Raw genomic sequence first — 26,381 nt, forward strand, 5'->3', positions numbered from 1 at the left:
CCCAAGCCCATTGTGAGAGGCATCACTGTAGATCACATAGTCTTTCTCTGATTAATTTGTGTTAACAATGGAGCTTCAGAAGCATAGCCTTGACTTCTCAAAGCTGGTTTGACATTTTCATTCCATCAAACTTTGCATTCTTATGCAAGATAACTTAGTCGATTAAATGCTATAAGGGAAAATCCCTTCACAAACCTCCTATAGTATCTAGCTAACCCCAAAAAGCTTCTGACTTCTGTTACATTTTTGGGAGGCTTCCATTCAACTATTGCTTCAATCTTCCTTGGATCTACCCTAATTCCATCTGCTGACACAATGTGTCCAAGAAAGGATATCTCATCCAAATAAAAGTCACACTTGGATAACTTGGCATACAACTGTTTTTCCCAAGATGTACGTAGTACTACTCTCAGGTGTTCATCATGCTCTTCCCGGTTCTTAGAATACACCAAGATATCATATATAAAGACCACAACAAACCGATCCAAGTAGGGATGAAAGATGCAGTTCATTAGGTCCATGAAAGCTGCTGGTGCATTTGTTAGCCCAAATGGCATCACTAGGAACTCATAGTGTCCATACCGGGTCCTGAAAGCAATTTTAGGAACATCTGTCTCCTTCACTCTCAACTGGTGATAGCCTGATCTGAGATCTATCTTGGAGAATACTCCAACTCCCCTCAACTGATCAAACATATCATCTACCCTACGTACAGGGTATTTGTTTTTCACAGTCACCTTATTCAGCTGCCGGTAGTCTATACATAGCCGAAGGGTACCGTCCTTCTTCTTCACAAATAGCACTGGTGCTCCCCAGGGTGACACACTAGGGCATATGAAGCCCTTGTCTAGTAGCTCCTGTAACTGAACTTTCAACTCTCTCAGTTCAGTAAGTGCCATCCTATATGGAGCAATGGACATTGGTGCAGTACCCGGCATAACCTCTATAGCAAACTCCACTTCTCTATTGGGTGGCAAACCCAGCAACTCTTCCGGAAACACATCCAGAAAATCACATACAGTGGGGATCTCCTGCATGCTTGGGCTAGTCTTCCTGGTATCAACCACATGTGCTAAGAAAGCCTCACAGCCTTTTCTTATCAATCTCCTAGCTGTTGTGGCTGATATGATGGTGGAAAGACAACCCGTTCCTTCACCCACAATTGTAACCTCATCCCCATCTACTGTCTGAAGTGACATCCTCTTTAGTCGACAATCTACCATCGCCTGATGATGTGATAACCAGTCCATACCCAATATCACATTGAACTCATGGAATGGTAGCTCAATCAAGTCAGCTAAAAACTCATACCCTTGTATCTTTAGAGGACAAACCTTGTAGACCTTTTTCACCATGATACTATGGCCTAAAGGGTTTGTGACTTGTATGTCCTCCTTTAGCTCCTCTACTTGTATCCCTCTATCAACTGGTGGTGTGATACACGCATATGAATGTGTGGAACCCGAATCAATCAATGCACATACTAGCAGGTCATAAAAAGAAAATGTACCTCTAATGACATCAGATGGTTCTGGCTCATCTCGAGCTCTCATAGCATAAGCACGTGGTGCTACCCTAGTCTCCTGCCTCTGCACTGTCTCTGCAGTAGGCCTCTGTGATGTGCCAGCTGTATCAGGCCTCGCAGGTCTCCTACCCCTCTGTGCTGCTAGGGCAGACCTCTCCATCTGAGGTGGAGCAGTGGGAGCACTAGTATTCCTCTGTGGACAATCCTTCAGGAAGTGATCCGTAGACCCACATCTAAAACATCCACCTATCAACAATCTGCACTCTCCTCTATGGGGTCTACCACAATGTACACAAGCAGGTGGTGGGGCTGATCCCCGTGTAGCTGCACCTGGTGAACTACCCACTGATGCACCAGATTGTCCTCCTCCTCTCCTTGGAGCAAACCGAGACTTCTGTTTCTTGCCCCGACCTTGAGTCTGACCCTGAGACTCCTTGGGTCTCTTACTAACCTTGTCTGCTGAACTGGTCTGACCAGACCCAGAACCCCTCTTGCGTTTCCTATCCTTTCTGGACTGCTCTTCATTTCTGACTCTCTCCATATCAAGGGCTGATGCTATCAACAGAGAGAAATCTATGAAGTGGTGAGATGTCACTATCAACCTGATGTTGTCATTCAGTCTGTCCTCAAATCTTCTGCATTTATCAACCTCTGTCGGCATCAACTCCAATGCATATTCGCTAAGTCTCATGAATTCTCGCTTATATTCGGAGACTGTCAGCTGCCTCTATCTCAGTGCCAGGAATTCTCTCCTTCTGGCCTCCAAGTACACATGACTGATGTATTTCTTTCTGAATTCAGCCAGAGAGAAATCCCAAGTGATCTGTGCAGGCTGTACCACTCTAGATACTGTCACCCACCATCTATATGCATCCTCCTGTAGCGATGTGAGCACGGTGCAAGCTTTGCTCTGGGTGCGGTAACCGCTGCAATACCCTCTCTGTCCTCTCCAGCCAATACTCTGCTGTGGCTGGATCATCATCCCTCTTACCTCTGAAATAAATTGCCCCATACTTTCGCAGTCTCTCTAGTAGAGATCTGTGTATAGGTTGCGGCTGTGGGTGTGGAGGTGGCTGTACAGGTGGTGGTGGTGGTGGTGGCTGTGTCTATGGCTGTGGAGGTGGAAGTGGCTGTGGCTGTGGCTGTGGAGGTGGAGGTGGCTGTGGTTGGGGAATGGCTCCGGCAAACTACAGAATAGCTGTGTCATCTGTTCATAGAAGGCCTGCTGTGCCCTACTCACAGTACCTCAAGATGACTCTGCTCTACTACCACTTCTCCCCCGACTAGGAGCAGGTGCGTGACTCTCTACTTCCTCCTCTATCTGTCTCGGAGGTCCGTGCTCTGAAGGATTAGATGCCATCGATCCTATAAAACAGACAAAGAAATAGATCTGCATTAGTGTCACCTCGACTCTATTCAAAGGCCCATGCATGTGATGCAACTATTTCTTTATATCTATCTAGGTCTAAGACCGCCTAAACCTCTGCTCTGATACCACTAAATGTGACGCCTCTTACCCGTCTGTCGTATAACCGAGCAAGAAGTGCCACATTCAGTGCCAGAGCACCCTATCTTGTTTTATCATATCTATTGTAAACTTTTGATGTCATTTAAAACATGTATTCTATGTGTAGAAATTTTTTTTTTTTTTATATATCTTATTTTTGTGGAGACCCGGACAGAGCCTCCCTTATTTTATTAGCATCTGGCGAGTTCCACTAATCACCTGTTAACATGTCCATATTCATTTCACACATTTCCATATCATATTCTCATGTATCATATCATTTACAATCATTTATGAGATCTAAAAATGAAGTATTATCTATTGCATTCATATAGAAATTCATAGATAATAAATTACAAGTTTTCATTTCAATCTCAAAGTTTAATTACAAGTCCAAAATGAAATACATCATAAACTAGTAATTACATCATGACTAAACATAATGAACCAAAATACTAGTCTATACATGGGCCCTACCAAAATACAAAAGACCGGTGAGGTGACTCTGGACAATGGCAGATCTGATCAGAGCTCTATCAGTGCACTACTGATGCTGCTGCTGTGGCTGCTGCGACTGTTGGGACTGAGGCGGCTGATCTCCAGTACCTACGCGATGGAAAACCAACGCGTTAAGCATAACGCTTAGTGGTGCATAATTTATAATAACAATAATTTAATAATTTGAAATAATATATGCAACTCATAATTTTTGGGTCTTTTACATTTTTATTGCTCTTTGGAAATAATTAACATTATCGGGATCTTTTATGATTACTTATTGTATTTTAAGTCTTAATTAATTTTTTTATCAGTGCCCAAGAAAACCTATAACAAATTATAAAAGCTGGATGTACGGGTGTATACTGGTTACACAGCTATATGTCTATCCAGTATACGTCTGTCAGGCACGAGGCCAGCTGTCGGTCACGATACCCGCTGTCAGGCTTGTAAAGCCAGAAATAAAGTAGGCACAATGGCCAGTAAGTAGGCATATAGCCTGTAGAACAATCATACCAGATATATATTGTCAGTTCATGATTTTCTCGGTAGGCAGTACTGCTATCTGAAGTCCCTAATTGGTATACCAATTTATCCAAACTAAATAAATAAGTCTAGATATACTATGGGCAATTAAACATTTTTAATTAATTTAGCACTATTCACTATTACTATTTTCTAGTACTGTTCATTGGTACCATTAATTTCATATTAATTGGACATTAGACCCAATTTACATATTCATATCATTTTTAATATTTAATTCTCCTTATGAGTATTTTAATTATCATATATAGCATTTTTCCCATGAACCTTTCTTTAGGTTCATGTTGATGTGTTATCTTTATCTAGGAATTTGACTAGGTTGGGATGTCTATTTAATCACAATTCCTTCATAACAATTGCTCCTCTATGTTTAAACTTGAATTTTAGTTTTTGAATCACTGAATTTGGGGTTATAAAACTCAAGTTATGGTCAAAATACCAAAGGAATAGTATTTTGGGACATTTTCTGGGTCGGCAGTTTCAGTGACCCAACTTGTGCTAACAATTTGAATTGGTTAAAGGCAAAACTGGGTTAAGTAGTCTTCATGAAAAGTGTATCCCTATGTCTAAACTTTCCATGGGTAAAATTTTAGGTTATTTGGACCAGTATAGAGAGAGTTATGACCAAATGATCATTTGGTCATTTTCTGGGTTGGTAGTTTCAGTGACCCAACTTGTGCTACCAATTTGAATTAGTTAAAGGAAAAACTGGGTTAAGTGATCTTCATGAAAAGTGTAGCCCTATGTCTAAAATTTCCATGAGTAAAATTTTAGGTCATTTGGACCAGTATAGAGATAGTTATGACCAAATGAACACGTACAATTCATTAGGTCATTTTCTGGGTTGGCAGTTTCAGTGACCCAACTTGTGCTACCAATTTGAATTGGTTAAAGGCAAAACTGGGTTAAGTGGTGTCCATGAAAAGTGTAGCCCTATGTCTAAACTTTCCATGGGTAAAATTGTAGGTCATTTGGACCAGTATAGAGAGAGTTATGACCAAATGAACACGTACTGTTCATTTGGTCATTTTCTGGGTTGGCAGTTTCAGTGACCCAACTTGTGCTACCAATTTGAATTGGTTAAAGGAAAAACTGGGTTAAGTGGTCCTCATGAAAAGTGTAGCCCTATGTCTAAAATTTCCATGGGTAAAATTTTAGGTCATTTGGACCAGTATAGAGAGAGTTATGACCAAATGAACACGTACTGTTTATTTGGTCATTTTCTGGATTGGCAGTTTCAGTGACCCAAATTGTGCTACCAATTTGAATTGGTTAAAGGCAAAACTGAGTTAAGTGGTCTTCATGAAAAGTGTATCCCTATGTCTAAACTTTCCATGGGTAAAATGTTAGGTCATTTGGACCAGTATAGAGAGAGTTATGATCAAATGAACATGTACTGTTCATTTGGTCATTTTCTAGGTTTGGGTGCAGGAAAATCCGAATTTAGGCAGTATTTAGGTTAAGTTTTGGACAGAATTTGGGCATGGTTTCTTCATAGAAGATGGGATATTTTGGGTCTAGTTTCACCTCCAATTGGCCTCATACCAATTGGAGTCACACAATTTCATTTATGGCCTAAAATGTACACTGCCCTCAACAAACACAACCTGCAGAAAATAACACTTCCAATAATTCATTTCTCCTCCAACTTCCTTGCTTCAATTTGACATTCAAGGCACTTCTAAATATCATCAACACATCTCAACAATCCCAATTGCATGGTATAATACAAAAATACCAAAGTTAGGCCAAACCCTAAGTCACAATTTCAACCTCATAAAATCTCAATGTAAATCAACTTCTAATACTTATAATGCATCAAACAACATCATTAAATCACTTTATATACATCATAGTCATCAAAAACCATCACTCACCATAGGTACCAAAAATTCACTCCCCTCATAACTCACCTATTTCTTTTAGTTTTTTACAAATTTCACTTCATTTTAACCTTAACTCAAGGATTAATAAAGGAAGAAAGGAAGATTAGGCACTAACCTCTTGTGACCCAATTCAAACTTTAACCTTTCTTCTTCTTATGGGTATCTAAAGCTTCCTTATGGTGTGGGCTAAATTTTTTTGAAGTGAGCTATGGGTTTTGGGGAGGAGAAAGCTTGGAAAATCAAGCTTTAAGAAGAACAAAAATGGAGGGAGAGAGCTCCCATGGTGGACGGTTTCCAAGAGAGGGAAGAAGAAGATGGAAGCTTGGGGTTGGTGGGATTTTGTCTCTTAGCTTATATATATATATATATATATATATATATATATATATATATATATATATATATATATATATATATATATATATTTGTACTTTAAATTTTTAATTTGTCATAAGCTCTTTATTTTCTTTCCCTTTTCTTTTCTCTTCTTCTTTTTCCTAATTCAAATTCATAAAATTGTAATTTTAATTTATGTTAATTATTCCATTCTCTAAATTTTAAATTTTGACATTTAGGTCAAAATTCACCTCTGGGGGGGTGAAATGACCAAAATGCCCTTTTATGGTGCTCATCGAGTTATTTTTATTATTTTACACCAATTAATAAATTCTCTAAACTTTATTTTTTTTTTCTACATTTTTCCTATATTTTCTTAACATTTGTTTCTTCAAGTTATGCCTCCTCACTATAGTTTAGGTGTAGTTCCAGACATTTTGACTGTCCGAACAGATATGAGTCATCGGAACAGTAAAATATACGGACTACCTATGTTGATAGCGTTACAAATTTTCTAAAATTTAACTAAAATTTGAAAATTAGCTTTAAATTATTTTCATTGTTTCCTTCATAAAAATAGTTTTATTTTCCGATTATTTTTCAGGTGCAAAACAATATCATCAAAATCATATTATTATTTTTTCACAATTAAAATTAAATAATTATTTAAGAAAGTATTTGTTCATAATGATTAAAAATTTAATCACATTATCATAACACATATTAAAATTTTAAAAATAAAAATTTTTTTAAATATAATTTATATTAATTTACTTTTAAAATATAAAAATATGATTTTGTTTCTCATTTTTTAAAAAATTTTAATTAAGAATTGTTTAATTTTTTAAAAGATATTTCAATTATTATAAAGTAATAATTATTATTATTATTTATTTTAAATTTTAAATTTTTTTGATAAATTTTGTTTAAATTTTTCGTATTTTTATTGTTGTATTTTTGTTATTTAGCTAATGGTATTCTTGCTGGATTTCTATTTATTAATAAAATTTTTTGCTTATAAAAAAATAGAAATAGACATGATTACAATTTGTTTAGATTGAGGCCAATAATGTAGTTGCTAACTTTTTAGGATACCAACATTCAAAAGCCAGCCTTTTCTCTAAACTTCTCTCTTAATTGCGCCGAAAGTTCTCTTGTTCCTGGTCATAGATGGGGTGCTATCAGCCACCATTTCTGATCCGGAACACCCTTTCCCTCCTTCTGTTAACCTTTTTTTTTCTCTGTGTTGTTGGTCTTTTTTTAAATTTTTTTTTATGTTTTCTCATGAAATAATCTCCTTTTCCGTGTGTTTTCTTGTAGGCTATTCTTGGATCTAGTGGTTTTCTACCTTATTCTCGATATTTATGTGCTGTCCATCTATGGTGAAGGTTCTGTTTTGTTAGATCAATGTGCAGTACACGAAGCTTGTTTGTAGAGGCTATTTACTTCTATTAAAGCCTAGTAGTGTAGCCTGTTCCTCTAATGAAATTTATGGTTCTCGACCTTCGTGTTTGTTTATTCACAATTAGTTTCTAGATTTTCAGGCCAAATATATATAAAAGTTCATGTTGTGCATCGTAAAAGTGTATAAACTATAAAGAAATAAAACAAACACACAAAACAATAATTTTTGCATTGTTCAACCTCTTAACATAAGGTTATGTCCATGAACATGCAATCTTCCACTATCAATAAAACAATCATAAATTACAAGATCCAAGCTATACTACCCATCATCCCAATTACATACAAGAGAATCTCACTGCATAAGCTCATAGTAAATATATTAGTTTGTCCCTCTCATTCTCTTCTAGACATAACCTAATATATTTACTACTTTAACTACTAAACTACAAATACTATAATCAATTATATGGGTAAGAGGCTTATCACCAGTGGACAAGAATTGTTTCATTGTGAATTCTATCTCTTCCTCCACCTTAGGCCGAAATTCTTTCTCTCTTTGGGACTATAGTCTCTTGCTCTTGGAATATGCCCTTTCTTCATTTTAGGCTGAAGTCTCTTTCCTTCCATAGACTTGCAATGGAAAATAATCTCTTCATCTTAAACTATGCCCTTTTTTTTTACCTTAGGCTGAAGCCTTTCTCCCCTCATGGAACTGCAAAAAAATAAGTGAAAAATAGCAATTTGTGTGATAATTAGTTATATAAGCTTCAATGTAGAATATATTAAAATAGCCAACAAGGTCATGGATGAAACTAAATTTATGTCACCCTCTTATTTATTAAGAACAAACAAAGAGAAAATATCTGTTGGGCTAAACGATCAAATTAAGGAAAAATTTTTCAGTGAAATTGATGTATATATAACGGTTTTGTTCTCATCATTAATTATTATGGGATTTACATGTAATCCATCATAATCAATGGTTTTGGTTAATCATTGTACATCCATTGACTTCACTTAATAATTTCTCCAAATATAAAGTTGGATACTTGAAATATAAACTGAATTATCTAAATTCAACAATTCAATTTGATTTATTTAAATATTTGATCCGATTGTTATTTTTCTAAATTCAATTTATTTAGTTCAATTAAATAATCATAACCGAAACCAACACATATAATAATAATAATAATAATAATAATAATAATAATAATAATAATAATAATAATAATAATAATAATAATAATAATAATAATAATAATTAATGTAATACACCATCATTTGAAGTTGAATCCTAAATATAATCTATTGCGCTTAATGTCTCCCTCCCTCTTATTATCTGTAATTGTCCTTGCCTCACCTTATCTCTCCCATCGTTTAATTAAGGTCATGCCTCTCCTTACAATCTCACCATTGGACATACCAATTTAATACTCACCCTAATTAATTTGACCCCTTGAATTCAAGCCAAAAGTTAATGTTTGTCCTAAACTCTTCTTTTTTTTTTTTTTTTTTTTTCTTCTTTAAGTCAATCGAGTCCCTAAGAGTCGGTTCACTTATAGAAAGTTAGAGTAGTTTTCTGTAAAAGTTTTCTAAGAAAATTGGAAAACAGAGTTTCGTAATTTAAATTTGCCAGTTTTCTAAATTTTAAGTAAGATTTGAAAAATAATTTTAAGTTGTTTTTCACTATTTTCCTTTATAACAAAACTCATGTTTTTCAACTTTTTCCAAATAGAAAACAATGACGTTTCTATAATCAAAATTATATTGTAACTTTTCGTAATTAAAATTAAAAAATTATTTAGAAAAAATATTTTTTAGTTATAATTATAAAATATTAATTATATATATTATTACAAAATAAATAAATTACACATATTAAAATAATTTTAATAATAAAATGAGTTTTAAATATATTTTCTAGTGATTTATTTCTTTTAATTATGAAAGATATGATATTTTTTTATTTTTACATTAGAAAACGGTTTCTATTACATACAGGTGACCTTGTTTTCCATTTTTTCCCTCGTTCTTCATCGAAATAAAGACTAGAGTTTTCTTATAAAATGGAAGATGAAAAACAGAAAAATGTTTTCCATAAGTAAATAGAGGATAAATTTCAATAGCCATCCCTGAACTTTAAAAGTTGTAACAGAGTCGTGCCGAAACTTAAACATGTAACATAAAACCCCTTGAAATTTGAAATTTTGCACACATAAGATACTTTTGACTTCTAATAATCAGTTCATAAGTAAGACGCTAATGTGAACAATTTAGAGTGGCGATAATGTGAATAATTGCTGTTCATTTTTAAGGTGAAGACCCCTAATAAGTTGCTATGTATCTAATGCTTAATTATCTTCTACGGAATTGATTCTTTTTATGGTTAATCTGCAAAGAAAATTATAGTTAGTTTTATCACTGTCACATAGAGGAGAGAGAATTATTCATGCCACCGCTACTCCAAATTGCATAAATTGTCTGTTGAGAGTTAGAAGAATTTTACTATGCAAAATTTTTAAGTTCAAGGGGGTATTTTTATGTTGCATTTTTAAGTTTAGGAATGACACTATTACAACTCCTACAGTTTAGGGACAACTCTTAAAATTTATCCAATTTCAGCAACTAGGCCATAATTTCATTACATGAACGCTTGTGAGCTAATGGTTCCCAAAATAGTGTTGCTAAAAAATTTTAACCATTTAAGAAAAAAAGACTATCTACCTAAAAAAATGGTTGAAAATAAAAAAAGAAATTCCAAAATAAAAAAACTATGTATTGATATTCAAAATTAAAAGCCTAAAATCAAAAGAGCTAACCTAAAAGCTTTTGATTTTGACCTACAACATAATATTGCTATGTTTAAACTTCCATAAGAATGAAGAGGGAGGGGCTTTCGGCTTCCCTATATAGAGAGTCAACATCCTCCCCTAATTGCGTAACACTTTATGAATTTATTCCTATATCGTTAAATTAATTATAATGAACTCAGTTGTTTTTTTATATAGTCTTTAACTATAAATTTATTATATAATATATCTTATAGCTAGTCATTAATTCTATAGTCTTTAATTAGAATATACATATATAGTTAAGGACTATACAATTCAAGAATATAATTTACATTGTGTAACTCACTAATACGCTTGCCGATGCATGAGAGATACCACAGTCGTTCACCCCCAGCAGATGAATGAGTCTGTTCGGAGAGCTTGGAAAGAACACCTACCTGTTTATTGGTTTTGTCATGAAGGTGGATCTCTCAATTGGCATCCTTGCTATTTGATCTTCCCATGAAGAAGGCCCATAAAATCGGTTGCAACTTATGCTCTTCATTTTGTGATGTGGGATCTGGAAAGTGTTAGTATGCAGTTTGTGCTAGTATGTTGTTTATGCTTCAATTTTGGGGCAAACACTGTTGGGTTTGTTATTGGTTTGGAACTAGAAACCAATAATATAAAAAATGCGACTGACGCTTAAAAAGAAAATACACTAATACACTTACAATGTGTCACTATATGATTAAATCATTATTTAAATTTTTTTTTTAATTTTTAATGTGTTATAATAATGTGATTAAATTTTTTATCATTATAAATAAATACTTTGTTAAATAATTATTTAATTTTAATTGTGAAAAAAATTATAATATGATTTTGATGATATTATTTTGCATTTTAAATAATCAGAAACTAAAACTATTTTTATGAAGGAAACAATGGAAAATAATTTAAAGCTATTTTTTAAATTTTAGTTAAATTCTAGAAAATTGACATATGTGAGTATAAAATTTTGTTTTCAAATTTTCTAAATAAAATTTTCTAGAAAATTACTTAAGTTTTCGAATTGTCACTGAAACTCCTTTAACAAGTACACTTTGAACTAGACTAAAGAAGCCATTCAAGCTACCGCTCGCACTAGCGATAAAGAAGTCATCAAGTCATCACCATCTCCTTCCATTACTACTAAGACAAAGATTCTTCCAAAGGTAATTCTATCCACTTCATATATTGTGTACATAGAAACGGCTCTGATACTCCACTGCAATTGTATGTTAGGAGGTAGTGATGACTTGATGACTTCTTTATATCTGGTGGAAGCAGTAGCTTGAATGGCTTCTTTATTCTGGTTCAAAGGTGTAGTTGTTAAAGGAGTTTCAGTAACAGTTCCAAAACTGAAGTAATTTTCTAAAACATTTTATTTAGAAAATTTGGAAACAAAATTTTATATTCACATGCGTCAATTTTCTAAAATTTAATTAAATTTGAAAAATAACTTTAAATTATTTTCCATGGTATTCCTTCATAAAAATAATTTTACTTTCCGACTGTTTTTCAAATGCAAAAAATATCATCAAAATCACATTATGATTTATTTTAACAATTAAAATTAAATAATTATTTAAGAAAGTATTTATTTATAATGATAAAAAATTTAATCATATTATTATAACACATTAAAAATTGTAAAAATAAAAAATTATTTTAAATATAATTTATATTAATTTACTTTTTAATTATAAAAATATGATTTTTTTTTAATTTTTTGAATTAGAAAATTATTTTCAATTATTGACAGGTAAATAAGTTTTTTAAGTTTTCCCTTGGTTTTCTTAGAAAATGAAAATTGGAGTTTTCTTAGAAAATAAAAAATGAAAAATAGAAATCTAATTTCTACAAATAAACAAGTTCTAAGATTAATAGAGTTAAAAATGTAATTTTATTGCTACAGTAACTATCTTCAAAATTTTACTCCCAATATCCAAAATGGGGGAAACAATCATTTCTCCATTATTTTTTTTTCTTATATTGATTCCTCCCTTATTTTCTTCCCTTCCAAACAAGCTGGTAATGTTGTTAAATCTAACACATTAATGTAGTAGAGTATGAGAGCATTTTCTTTATAATATATAAAATGGAAAGAATTACCTTTGGATGAATGTTTGTCTCAGCAGTAATTGAAGGAGGTAATAATGTCTTGATGACTTCTTGAGAGCGTCACTAGCTTGAATGGCTTCTGCATCATGAAATAAATGTGGAAAAAAAAAATAAAGATAATCACACAAGCAGTAAGTCTTAAGGAAAAAAAAAATATAATCTAATAAAATTTAAAATTGTGAAAAAGAAAAACCTATATAAATAAAAAAAAAAAGGAAAAAAAACTCCTCTTGCCTGTTTGTTGCATCATTCCCTTCTTCCTTATTTTTTCTTTCGGTTGCTTGTCTTTGCCTAAGGTCATGGACAAATCATGAAATTATTTGTAGCAAACAATGGAATTCATTGCTAAATGAATTCTATAATGAAATTCACTTGCAAATGAAATGAATTCCATAATGAAAATTGAACCAAACAGGGTCCGTCTCAAATTGGTCAAATATAACTCAAATTGAAAATCAAGAAATAATTATTAAACCTATAAAATCCACTGAGCATTGGTGGAGGAAAAGCCAACGAACCCATTGATTAAAACAGCATCAAATATCACACTAACATGAAAATCTATTAACATGCACATGACTAACCTAAAGAATGTCACCTATGGTCTGCTTTTGTCCTCAACTCGCTTCATCCGCACCTTCCCTCTCACCATTTCGCCATTGATGAGGAAAAATAAAAGAAAAAATGAAAAAAAGAAAGGCCTGAGTTCTGCCGATATATACCTTAGAAACAAATAAAGAGAACGAGGAACCAAAGCTGGTCTGCAGAGTTTCGCAACCTAAGCAAATGGAGCGCAGACTGAAGGTAGAGGCAAACTGTTCGCTTCTAGTGAAGGTAGAGTAGCGTCGACAGGAAGTAAGATGAAGGATGAAGAAATGAAGTGACAAGTGAGAAGCAAAAGCTGTGGAATGGAAGGAAGTTTTAAAGACTTTCCCAACCCTTAGTATCCCATCCCAAGGGCTTTTATAACAATTCACTTTGGTTCAGTTCATTAAAAAATCGAACCGAAATAAATATATTGAAGTTTTTAAATTTTAAATCAAACCAAATTTCTAATGAAAACCTAATCAAATTTTCTAATCAAGTCAAGTAGATCGATTTTCTTAATATGAACACTAATCCTGCGGATGATTTTGATCCATGCCATCAAGTTATTAAGCCATTTGATTTTGTAAAGAGCTTAAAGTATTATTTGGAAAAAAAATATATATATATATATATGGTGAAAAAATGAATTGAGGGAAAATTATACTAATGAAAATGGAAAGTAAAACGTAAATAATAAAAGTGAAGAAAATAATAGGAAAAGTGAAAAAATGAGAGAAAAGATTAGAAGAAAATGAGAGAGAATGGAAGAAAAGTGAAGAAATTAAATGATAAGAGAAAATGGAAGAAAATGAGAAAAAAAAGAGAGAAAATGATGAGAGAATTATGAAAAAAAAAAAGCAAGAAAATTAAAGAAAAGGGAAGGAATTAATGATAGAAAATGAAAAAAAAAAAAGGAAGAAAGGGAAAGAAAAGGAAAGATAATGAAAGAAAAGGAAAAAGAATAATTAGAGATTTAGGAAGAAAATGAAGGAAAATTAGAGATTTTGGAAGAGAATGAAATAAAAGGAAAGAAATTGATGATTGAAAATTGATGAAAACGAAGGAAAAGGAAGGAAGAAATTAATGATAGAAAATGAAAGAAGAAGGAAGAAAGGGAAAGAAAAGGGAAGAAAAATAATTAGAAAATGAAGAAAAAATTCAAAATTGGAAAGAAAAAGAAAGAATGGAAAAAAAAAAGATTGGAATGGAAAAGAGAAAAAAAAAAGTAAGTGAATGAATGATATAAATAAGGAAAATATGGTGTTTGAAGATATAAATCCGCAAATTATCAACCAATCCGTTGTCAATTTAAACATTAAAATTTAAGTTTCCCTTCAAAAAGAATCTATTGCTAAGTATACACATTTTAATTTTTTTTCCCTCATAAAATAACCAAGGGGTTAGCAATGAATTTTAAAATACGTTATTAATTTTTTATGTAGGGTTTTTTTATTACAAAAGTAGACCGTTGTTAATTTGATAAAACAATTTTAATGATAAGTTGATTGACGAAAATTATAAAATCATTTTTTAAATTTACAAAAATAGCAATGGATAAACAAATCTATTGCTATTGACAATAGATTTTATTACTCTGTTGCAAAATTAGCAAAGGATTTAGAAATTCATTGCTAATAATCATAAATTTTTGCATATGACGTTAATTTTATATTCAAATATTTTTATAATGTCGATTAACAAATTTTAGCAACGAATAAATTTATATTGCTAATAGCAAAGGAATTAATAATGGAATCTTGATTTCCGTTGCTAAAGTGTTGCTCTATACAATTTTATTCCAAAATTGCAATGAAATACATTATTGGTTTCAACATACATTATTGTTAATAACAGATAAAAATCCGTCACAAAAATCTATTACTAATTTGTGATTTTTTGCAGTGTATTAGATATTAATTAATTTAAAATTTAGTTTATTCTTTTTAATTTTAAAATTTAGAATTCCTTTTACTATTATTTAAATCCATTTTACTTCTTTTAAGTGCTGTAAAATTTTTATTTTCACTTTTTTCAGACTTTTTTTTTATCCTTGATATATATGAAATAATTTAAAAAATAATACTAATAATTTATTAATAATTAAACTTTAAAATTTAAAATTGAATGGTATTTACAATTAATTTATTTATTAATACTTAAAAATAAATTCATTTATCACTTTTATTAAACTTTAAATATAGGACTTATTAAAATCCCCACTCTTTTTTCACCTATTGTTATCGATAATTTAATTATTTTTTAAATGTGGACAATTATATTTATGTTCATAATGATAGACTGTATTTTCAAATCCTTTCTATCTATTTGTATGCATAGTTACGTAGACTGCAAAAAAAAATATCCCTACAAAAGATATAGAGTTTAAAAATCAAAGAATAAACTATAATTTAGTCTCTGAAGTTTGACAAAACCTATAACTTAGTTCCTATATTTTTAAAATCCAACAATTTAGTCTCTAAAATTTGATAAAATCTATAATTTAATCCCTACCATTAGAATTTCAATTAAGTTACCATTAATTCTAGTAAAAATGATCAAAATGCCCTTAATTCTATTTTCAATCTAAAAATAATTTAGTCCATCAGATTTTATTTTATTAGCGATTTAATCCCTGAGATTTGGATAAACCAACAATTTAGTCCCTATAGTTTTAAAACCAAACAATTTAGTCTTTGAAATTTTAATAAACTTACAAGTTAGTCTCTATCATTAGAATTATAGTTAATTTCTCATTAACTTTAGCAAAAATACCAAAATACTTTTAACTTCATTTTCAATCTAAAAATAATTTAGTCCTTGAAGTTTTATTTTAATAACAATTTGTGCCTATACTCATATTTTTCTTCTTTTTTTATATATAACAATATACTATAATTTATGAAAATATTATAAGTTAATATATATAATTATTTATATATTATTAAAATAATAATGACATAAATAGAATTTTACAAAACTATAAAGGCTTATTTATAAATAGTTATAACATTTAAGGATCCATTAGTGAAACTAATGGACAATTTTGTAACCAAGCAAAATTTTTAAGGACCTTAAAGTAATTAATCTATATTCTAATTGTTTAAATTAATTTAATGGGACCCACATTTTAAAAATTAAAGAGACTAAATTATTAATAAAACAAAACATCAGGGACTAAATTATTAAGAAAATAAAATCTTAAGGACTAAATTGTTTTCACATTAAAAATAATGATAAGGGTAGTTCAGTCATTTTTGCTAATAATGATAACTTAACTGAATTTTGATGGCAAAGACTAAGTTGCATGTTTTATTAAATCTTAGAGACTAAATTACTTAGTTTTGAAGATTTATAAACTAAATTATAGATTTTGTCGAATCTCAGAGACTAAATTGCAATTTACCCAAAATCAAATGACCAAAACAAAGAGTTATACCATTAATTGTTTAACTTCTCAATGATTTATATAGTTAAAAGAATATTGTTTATAAAAAAATGCAAAATACAGTATAGGAAAATAATGAAAATTTGTAATTGATGATAAATATAAAAGATTTAATTTTAGAAGAACAAACTAAATAATTTAAATAGATAACAATTAAATTGCCCATAACAACATGTGAAAAGAGAGGAGATTTTAATAAGCCTTATGCTTAATATTTAAGAGAAGTGATAAATAAATTTATTTTTAAGTATTAATAAATAACTAATTTTTAAATACCATTTAATTTTAAATTTTGAAGTTTAATTATGAATAAATTATTATTTTTGAAATTATTTCATATATATCAAGGTTAAAAAAAAAAGTGGGAAAAAAGTGAAAAATAAAAATTTTACAACCTTTAAAAGAAGTAAAATGGATTAAAAAAAATAAAAGGAAGATCTAAATTTTAAAATTAAAAAGGATAAACTGAATTTTAAATTAATTAATATCTAATACACTAAAAAAAAATGCAGATAGTAATAGATTTTTGCAATAGATTTTTATTTGTTATTATTAGTAATGTATTTTGAAACCAATTTGTAATTTTGTTACAATTTTGGAATAAAATTATATGGTGCAACACTTTAGCAACGGAATCAATATTCCATTGTTAAATCCATTGCTATTAGTAACATAAATTTATTTGTTGCTAAAATTTGTTGTTAATCAACATTATAAAAATATTTGAGTATATAATTGGCAACGTGTGTAAGAATCTATTATTATTATCAATGAATTTCTAAATTCGTTGCTGATTTTGCAACGGAGTACCAAAATCTGTGGTCAATAGCAACAGATTTATTAATCCATTACTATTTTCATAAAATTTAAAAAATGATTTTATAAATTTTGTCAATTGATTATTAAAATTATTTTGTCAAATTAGCAACAAATTGAAAATCCATAGCTATTTTTGTAACCATAAAAACCATGCATAAAAAATTAGCAACGCATTTTAAAATCCATTGCTAATTCGTTCATAATTTTATAAGGGGAAAAAAATTAAAAAGTGTACGTAATTATACTTAGTAATGAATTCCTTTTAAATGGAAAATTAAATTTTAATGTTTAAATTTAAAAAAACACACACATATATATATATATATATATATTCAAACACTACATTTTCCTTATTCATATCATTCATTCACTCATTTTTTTTGCTATTCCATTCCAATCTTTCTTTTCCGTTCTTTCTATTTCTTTCCAATTCTGTAATTTTTTTTCTTCATTTTCTTTCATTTTCCAATTATTTTTTCTCCCTTTTCTTCCTTCTTCTTTTATTTTTTATTATTAATTTTTTTCTTCATTTTCTTTCATTTTCTTTGATTTTCTATTATCAATTTCTTTCCTTTTATTTCATTTTCTTCCAAAATCTCTAATTTTCCTTCATCTTCTTTTCAAATCTCTAATTATTATTCAGAGATTTTGATACTTCCGCATATCGTTTGCTCAAATTTCAAACTCTAAACCTTTATATAATTTCTTGTATCCACAAGTTCAACAGGCCCAGCACCCCAAACCCATTTTGGGTTAATGCAAGTATAATATTCCGCAAATGTGCACTTTTAGGTCAGAAGAATTAATTAAAAACTCGATATTTTAGTATTTGATAAACATTTCTTTTGTTGGCATGGCAGGATTCTTCTTCGGAGACCAGAAAATCTTCTATGGATGTGCTTACAGTAACTAAGGGTCTCCTAGCAGAACTTTCCAGCAGGACTAGGAAAAGGAAATCTCTTAATCCTGAAGTATTGCAGAAACAAAAGGAAACATTAGAAGGATTTTTTAATATGCCTTTAGAGGCTATACAACAAGCTAATGCCTATGGCAATATTGAGGAAATTATCCATTCACTCATTCAAAATAGTAAAGATTTGCATGAGAAGACAATTCTTGAAATTCTTCTCGCTCGCGTGGCAGAATTTAGAGAGAGTATTCCCATGGCTATGGTCATTGAAGAAGCTGCTGAAGCTCGCATAATATCTCTGTTAGGGAAAGCCACTGTTCTTGATGCAAGATTGGAAGAAAGAGAAAAGAAGCTAAGTTTCTTGGTACCTGAATTCTCAAGACTTTCAAAAGAAGAAGAAAAACTAGAGGCGGAAAATCAATTCTTAATTACCCAGAAGGCGGAGATTCTTGCTCATAAGAAGCATGTTTTAGCTCACATGGAGAAAACCAATGATGAAACTTCTGAAGATGTAGAAGAATGACGAAATCTGGAAAGTGTAATCAAGCAGGTTGATGTCGATTAGCTTGGAGCTAAAGAGAAACTAGCATTAGCTAATGTACTTTGGAAAGCTTAACATATTCTGGAAAGTTTAACATATTCGAAGCACTGCCATGTTGTTTCTTGGATTTCTTATATTATATTAATGGAATGGACTCTTAGTTCGTCGTTCGTTTAAGTTTATTTCAATTATAATTCTCCTGAATTGTTTGAATCTCAGTGAAATCCCACGGCTTAGTTGTATAGGGGGGAAAATTGGGATATATAATATCCTTCATTATTTTTATTTTTTACATCTTTCATTATTTTGATAGAAACGTAATTAATAATATATATTTGCGACAGACTAGGAAATCCGTTGCTAAATCTATAAATAATTTTAATTTCTAATATTATTATAATTAATATAAATTAAATAAAGCAGAACTCCATGTCAAATAAAAGTTTTCCAGAGCCAAGGTTGATATTAGTGTTATTTTATAATTCAAATTCCAATACAATTATAATTTTAAGTTTTTAAACCTATTCTATGTACATTTTTTTTTAAATTACATACATTATAACCCCAAAATATAACCACTAAATATTTTTCTCCATATCTATGAATAATTTTGAAGCTGATGGAATTGAGTAATTTGTAGATATATAAAATGGTAGCTAGGCTGTTTGGATACTGATTTTGGGCAGCCTGAATTTATTATGTATCTTTACTTTATTGTCATTAATTGAATATTTTCTGAAGTTCCTCTTCCAAGAAGAGGTTTCTGATTAAACCCTATATTGTTTCTAATCGATGATTTTCTATTTATTGTTGTTCCTAAAATAAAATTTGACAATTTTGTGCCTAATCAGACACCTGAATGGTATGAGCAGTTGTACTCATCTTGCTTTTTTTTTTTTTTTTTTTTTATTTTTTATGGTGTATGGAGAACCAAATATATTTCTTGTGTTACGTTCTGGTCTATGCAATTGAGTTTAGAATCTCCATCTATTGAAATTTGAATTTAGGTGTTTTTATACCTAAACTTGCAGGGCTTAAGATGAATTTCCTTTCAATTTGCTAAACGATCTTGCAGTATGGTGGCTCACCATTTGGCTAAACTAGCTCTGAGCAGTAGCTCCAAGATCTTGTAGTATGGTGGCTCACCATTTAGCTAAACTCGCTCTTAGCAATAACTCCAAAATTATCTTTATATTTTGGCCAATTGACTGAAAAAAGTCAAATCTTTGCGCGCTTTTGCGGTTTAGTCGGTAAAAGTAAGGAGAAAATAAAAAATAACATTTAAATGCTAAAATATTTCACCTACCAATGCTTATGGTTGGTAATTAGCAACCAACGTGTTTTTGGTCAGTAAAATTAAAAAGAAAAGAAAAATATAAAATGCTAGAAAATGTTATCTACCAGAAGATTGGATCGATAATTACCAATGACCACATATTTGGTCGATACAGTTAATGCAAAAATAAAAAATAAAAATTCAAAAATGGTAAAAAAATGTACCTACCAACCATTGTTGTCGGTAATTACCAACCAATAATTATGTGGTCGGTAATATTAAAGAAAATAAGAATAAAAAAAAATTTTTAAATGCAAAAAATATTACCTGCCACCATTTGGTCAATAATTATCAACCAACAATTTATTGGTTGCTAAAATTAAAGAGAATAAAATTTTACATCAATTTTAGGATTTTAAGTCTAGCTATCAATTTGGTGCAATCAAATCTTAGCTATCAATTTTTATTAGATTAATTTTAGGTCACTTGATTTAAAGGTGGCTAAAGTAATAAAAACCAAATTTTGTAGAATTTAATCACTACCTATTTATGTATGAACAAAAAAGCCATTGGATTAAAAGTAATAAGAACAAAATAGTCCCATTTTATCTTAGCCATTTAATTTCTCTCTTCAAATCACAACCTTTATTTTAGGGGATTTATCCCCTATTATATAAAACTCATATTTACTATTCAAAAGGGGAGGGATTATTGGGAGGGAGAATTGTGTGTGAAAAAAGAGGAGAAAATTGAAAAATGAGAGAAAAATCCTTGGAAATTTTATCTCCAAAATGACACCCTAAACCCAATACATCAACTTGTTTTTCCTCTCTTTTTGCTCTTCTTCTCCCTCTCAGCAACACGCTACCCTTGTTTCTCTATTAAAAGATCCAATTCTAGCAACGTCTACTCCTCTACATTTCCTCTTATCGACCCACCTTTGGCCACAATTGTAAACCCACCTTCGGCCTTTAATGTAACAGTCTGTTCCTTCTCCAGTTAGTATTGTTCGCTTTGGCCCATGGGCCTCACGGATTTGTTCCTTGGGAGGTTTCATTCCCAAAAGCGCGCTAACCAAGTGAGGAAGACTCCTACATATATAGCCCAAATCTTTCCTTCCCATTTTCGATGTGGGACACGAATTCCACTCCAGTGCGTAGCTGGTTGAACGAGCACGTCCCAACCCCATCCTTGGGTCGTGACAAGCCCACCAGCTTCCGCCTGGTGCATCCTCGCACCACAGACTGTACTAGAGGGAGTCCAGCTCTGATACCAAATTATAACAGTCCGATCCTTCTCCAGTTAGTATTGTTCGCTTTGGCCCATGGGCCTCACGGATTTGTCCCTTGGGAGGTTTCATTCCCAAAAGTGCGCTAACCAAGTGAGGAAGGCTCCTACATATATGGCCCAAATCTTTCCTTCCCGTTTTTGATGTGGGACACGAATTCCACTCTAGTGCGTAGCTGGTTGAACGAGCACGTCCCAACCCCATCCCTGGGTCGTGACATTTAATGCCTCAATCACAGTCGTCTCTCCAATCAAACACACCTGTGGTCGTCCAAGAAGCTGCACCTGTAGTTGGCCAAGAGCCTGCACCTAGGGTTGGCCAAGAACTTGCACCTACAGCTAACCAGGAGCCTAAATATGCTAGCTCACAAGGTTCTCGCCCTTCCTCAGTGGAGATTGATTCTGCAGGGCGACAACGCCTTACATTTTGTGATGGAAAGTGAGTTAAACAATAAAATTTTAATTAGCTTATAAATGAAATGTAATACATGTGTGTTGTTAACTAATTATATTTTCATTCATGTGTGTAGGTTATCTACTGGATCCCAACCACTCAAGTGATCACTAGTTCCTTTAAGTAGCGAATAGCCCCTACAGGTATTAGCTGGAAGAGTGTCCCTCAAGTAACAAAAGATTTTTATTGGGAGGAATTTATGTGAAATCTATTTAAGTTTTATTATGTTCTACTATAGTATTTTGAAATATAGTAATCATACAAATATGTATGACTTTAATTGTAGAAAAAGTACTATTGGGAGGATTATGAAGAAGTAGGGATAAAAGTTGTCTAGTAATCAAAGGTAGCAGAATGCTATAAGGACATGCTTGTGGATTTCAAGAGCAATAGAATAAGGCCCCAGTATGTTAGTGAAGAAACATGGAGTCAATTTGAGCAGCACTAGAATGACCCTGAGGTTATTCGGTGCTCCGAGCAGAATTCACAAAATCACTGCGGTGCTACAAACACTCCTGGGCCATCCATCCACATAGGTGGATCCATATCATATCAAGAATTCAGATAAATTGGTGAGTTTTTGCTTAAATAGTTAAGGTATTTAATTTCATATTTGATGGAAATGTGATGGAATTGTCAAGGTATAATAATCATATATGATTATTTATGGAAATGTAATAGAATTATCATGAAAATTATTATGGATTGTTGTGTGAATGAATGGTGAGATTTTTATTACTTTCTGATAGGGAGAAAGGTCAAAAATATAGGGGAAACTATATCGAATTTATTTTTTATTTCACAATAAATTTCAATAATTTATTATATACATACAATAAAATATTTATGATAACTGTTTATCATTTCTTCAGGGTAAATAATTCGATCGGAAGCAAAATCTTTTGAGTTATTTCTCCACACTCACACTCAAAAGCATGACAAAACCACTTTTGCGGATGAAAACTCTAGGCAAATACATGTATGGTACAATATTATTAATTTCACCACAAGATTTTTTTTTTTTTTTTGTATTACATCACGAATTAATTATAAATGATTTTTTATTTTTCATATTACATACAGGAAGCAATAGTCACTAGGAGGGAGGAGCTCGCACAAGCCGCACTCTACAACATTGATGAGATCCAACTTTATTTAGATTTTGTCAATGGCGGTGAGAAGAGAAGGAAGGTATATGGCCTTGGATCTGAATCATCTGCTTATTACCCTTCAATCAGAGCATCTTCTAGTTGGACATCTTCATCGTGCGATCGTCAGAATGCTGCTTTACAACAAGTACAAGAATTGTAGAAGCAGCTTGAGGATTCAAGGGATTCGAGGCGAGTCATTAAAAATTGTATGCAACAATTGGAGCTAGAAATGGAACGCATGAGAATCTCTATGATGGAGGAGGTGATGAGATTAGTCTGAAGCCTGCCAAAACCAACGCCTCCACCTCAACATTCCCAGGATTGATGGTTTTGTATTATATTTTTAACTTATTTGAGTACTTTTGTATATTTTATTTTACTGATATGGATTTTATATTTAATTTATTATATACATTAGAAAATTTTAATATTATTGGATTATTATTATTATTAGTAGTAGTAGCAATAGTAGTAATGATGACTAATTTTTTATTTTGATATCAAATATCAATTATTTCAAATTTAAAAAAAAAATTAAAATACTGGCTAAATTTTTTGGTTAGTATTATTTTATCATATAATTATATAAAAATTAATTCTACAAAAATGTTGGCTATCATTTAAGTGGTTGCTAATTTTTTTTCTTTTAATTATAAACAATACCGACCAAACAGTTTCGTTGGTACTATTTTTACACCATATATTTATATGGAGAAATTATTCTACAAAAATTTTAGCTACCAATTTCGTGGTAGGTAATTTTTTTAAAATTATAAAAAAATACCAACCAAAGTTTTTGGTCGGTATTATTTTACGCCGTATAATTATATAAACAAAATTATTCTACAAACTTTTACCTATCATTCACATGTTTAGTGCTATTTTTTAAAATTATATATAAAAAAATACCAACTAAAGTGTTTGGTCGGTATTATTTTTTACGTTATACAATTATTAAAGAAAAATAATTCTACAAAACTTTTACCTACCATTTACATGGTCGATACTATTTTTTAAAATTATATACAAAATACCAACCAAAGTTTTTGGTTGGTATTTTTTCAATCTTATACAATTATTTAAAAAAATAAATATACAAAATGTTTTAGCTACCATCTCTGTGGTTGGTAATATTTTTTAAATTATACAAAACATACCAACCAACTATTTTTTTGGGTAATTTTTCCTATATTAAAAAATACACCAAATGTTACCGATTGACTATTGTGGGTCGGTAATTACCAACAAAAGTTTCGTCAGTAATTGGAAGCTAATCTGATCGTTCTTACCACCTAGACTACAAAGATATCCACCAAAGGTCCACCAATTACCTACCAATAATGTGGCCAATATATTTACTAACCAAAATAATTTGGTCAGTAATTTACCTACGGGTAAACTATGGACAACCCGAAAGTGATCGGTATTTCATCAGCAATCTTAATTACCGACCAAATAATATTCAAAATGGTTGGTTTTTTTGGTTGGTATTTTTTCCATTTCTTGTAATGCTAATTTCCACGAGCTTATTTTTTTAATTATTTTAAATATTTACAAATTTATAATATTAAATTTTATTTTAATTATTAATGATTGTATTTATGACAGTAAGTAAGTATAAATTAAATATATTAAAAGTTAAAAATTAAGTAAAGCAAAACTCCATGTCAAATAAAAGTTTACCATAGCCAAAGTTGGCAATAGCTTTGACTGAACTTATATCCATAATATTAGTGTAATTCTATAATTCAAGTTCACACGTTATTATTCTGGCTATATGTACTTATTATTTATTTTATATATATATAAATTTCTATTCATTTTTTTAAATATTATATAATATTATTATAGTATTATAAATATTATGTTTAATTATTTAATTAAAATATTAATATAATGTTATTTTAATTGATTAATTATATGGATAAAATATTTATTAATTTAAAATTATTACATTTTTATTGGATCATATTTTTATGAAAGTTATGTGCTATGTAATTATAACATGCATAATTATATACTTAAATATAATATAATAAAAAAAATATAATAATAAGTTTTAAAAATATAAATGGGTACAGAAGTTTAAAAATTAAAATAAATTAATAAAAAATATAAGTTAAGTCATTGAATTAAATTTATTCAAATTTTGTTTTTTTTTTTTTTTGAAAGTTTGATTTGCCTATATTATATTTTTTAGAATTCAAAAGAATATTAATACACATGAGGAGGTTGTACAGCAAGATTAATATGAAAGAAATTTATTTATAAAACTAAAAAATAGAATAATTTTTAAATTGTATTTTATAGTTTAGTGCATTATTATAATAAATTTCATTTTCATTATATTGTTATCTTGAAATTTTATATGTCATATTGTTTAACACAAATAATTTTAAAACCTATTTAATATATTTTTTCATAAACTTAATAAGTATTTTTTAAATTATAGATTATATTATAAATGTTATGAATGCATTATAGATTAAAAATATAAATATAAATTTAATCATGCATTTTTAATTAATTCATATTAATTATATAATTAATACACTCAAGTAGCTTCAATTTTTTTTCCTTTTCATATCCTTCTCTCGTTTTTACTATTTTAAAAAATTAAAATATAACAATTTAAAGTTAATGTTGATATGAGTATATCATTTCACATAAATATATGCAAAAATATAATTAGGCGTGTAAATGGACCAAAATTGACCAAAAAAAAAAGGGCCAAAGTTGATAATTCGTGTAAAATTTTAGCTTTTTTTTTACAATTTGTCCTTTTAAAAATATAATAAAATTTATCTATTTTTCAGAAATAAGTTCCTTAAATACATTTTAAGGAAATATGGGGGGAAAGAGAGGAAAATTTATTTTTTTATTATACTATGTTACATAAATATTAATTTTTCAATTGTTGTAAGTAATAAAACATTGTTTTTTCATTAAGTTAGGTCAAAATTGTCAACTAGCTATAAGTAAAATGTACCAAATAAAATTGACTATAATTGAAAAAATCGAAAACATTTGGCTTCTTTTATTATCAAAGTTTATGCTATGTTAACAATATATAAAATCATAATATTTCCACATCAGTAATAACATCTAAAAACATCTAAAATAATATTATTTTGGCTATGTCATCTATTACATCAGTGCTCAAAATCTCCTATTTTGAAACATGGCCAAAATAAACTCTAAAGTTTGAAACTAGGCCAAAATTGATCCCACAAAAAAAAAATGGCCAAAATTGACAATTCACATG

The 26,381-nt window shown here is 30.2% G+C and overlaps 1 pseudogene; it reads left to right on the forward strand.

Moving 5' to 3' along the window:
- The first annotated feature begins 67 nt into the window (after positions 1–67).
- On the forward strand, positions 68–19,023 carry LOC131183017 (uncharacterized; annotated as a pseudogene).
- The last annotated feature ends 7,358 nt before the right edge of the window (positions 19,024–26,381 follow it).

This window comes from Hevea brasiliensis, chromosome 1 (assembly GCF_030052815.1).
Source record: "Hevea brasiliensis isolate MT/VB/25A 57/8 chromosome 1, ASM3005281v1, whole genome shotgun sequence".
NCBI lineage: Eukaryota > Viridiplantae > Streptophyta > Magnoliopsida > Malpighiales > Euphorbiaceae > Hevea > Hevea brasiliensis.